Below are 1,767 nucleotides of genomic sequence, written 5' to 3'. Positions count from 1 at the left end.
TTCACGTTACAAAGTTAACTCAGCAGACTTTTACCCCAGGTGAGGTTGGAGAACCAAAACTAAAACAAACAATGAATAACAATTGACAATATGATTGGAATACTATGTCGAGAAAAGCTAAATAAGAAAGCTGTTCCGCCAACATTTTATTATATTCAGCACCATATCCCAACTCCATTTACAGCGTCATCCCTATAACGGGGCCACAGACCCAAAAGAGTTTTACGTATACTAAAGAAAGGCCCATAGTATCATCTGGTAACTACGCGTATGGAAAAAAAAAGAAAAAAAATTGATATAGTAGAACAACCAGCTTGTGGGAACTCCCCAACGAGAAGCCTCTTAATTCCATTTGATTAGGTATAACATGCACAGCTACTATTATTAATATAACGATAAAAAAATATCGCTACTGACACTTGATTCGGGTTGTCATTTTCGCATTCATTACTATTTTGATCACGGACCAAATCAGCCACAAAAATTAGCGGCAAAATAGGTCAGCTCGCGAAGTGGCATACCAGTTTTACAGATAATGATTTTCTAGATACCAACATTTGTCATCTCGACTATTTTGTTTCTTTCGCCATTGTGCTAGTGCGGTGTTGCCGAGTCGAGTAGTCCGCGCATTGAGATAACGTTGTATTGATCTTTGAGTGCCAATGTATATTGGCAGCCTTCAGATAATCTGAGAGATCCTCAGCTCACGAGAACACTTCCAGAGTGTGTGCTTGTAGGTCAAGGCGTGTGTTCAGCGCAGCTACCTTGGCGAAGGACAGGTACGAGGAAGACTTGCAGTGCTTGGAACGGGTTAAAAGTAATAATGAATTGATATTGAGTATGTGTTGTTGTGTAGGGGAAAGCTTCGCAAGCAGTAAAAACCCCGGAGACCTAGACTGGCTATACTTCCTCCCGTTAAGGGCGGGTGCACTCGTGCACGACTCCAAGATGTCCTCAGATCTTCTTTCCAAAATTTTTCACCATGTCATTGCCAGTCACAACCAACACCGGTACCTAACTGTCGTACTCAGCATCCTTGCCAGTGACGGTTGCTGCATGTATCGTGACTCCGGCCACAGCCGTTGTCTCTCACTCCCACTTCGCTATGAATGCACAGCAGCCGCACTACTTAGTGTCTTTCATGCAATGATGAACTTACATGCATACACGCAACACAACGGTGATGGTCGCAAGCACCACATTCTCACTGGTCGTAGTTGTGCTCAGCCATTTTACTCACGCATTTCGATGTCAGCTTCGTAGGTTGTCCTATCTCTCGTTTGCCATGCTTTCTCCACGTCCTCAACGTTAAGCTGGCTTCGCAGTCTTTCAAAAACACATGGACCTAGTGCCTTTGTGAAAATGTCCGCGATATTCTCAGCACTCGGCACTTGATCTTGTCTTCTTTGGAAGATGGTTTTGATTTTGCGAATTGCCATTGTTCTTTACTTCTTGGATTGTGCTTTGATTATCGCAGGACAAGGTGGCCTCTTTTTCTTGCGGTATCTGGATGTCTTGCAGTAACTCTTGTGCTTACTTAATCTCTTTCGTGCATCGGTGGGCCGAATTAGTTCTGCTCCACACGTGTCATCTGCTACACTGGTTTGCTTCTTACTCTTCCAGTGCCATACCATGCCATTGAGTCGCAAGACTCGTCCACTGACAGATCGACTCGTTTCAGGACATCCAGCATGATCCGCCTCTGAGTAAGCATCAATCCTAACTCTCGTACCTGTGATATCATCCATTGCGTCACTTCATGCTAAA

Source organism: Phytophthora parasitica, assembly GCF_000247585.1.
Source record: "Phytophthora parasitica INRA-310 unplaced genomic scaffold supercont2.3, whole genome shotgun sequence".
In the NCBI taxonomy this organism is placed as follows: domain Eukaryota; phylum Oomycota; class Peronosporomycetes; order Peronosporales; family Peronosporaceae; genus Phytophthora; species Phytophthora nicotianae.
This window is presented reverse-complemented; position numbering follows the sequence as displayed.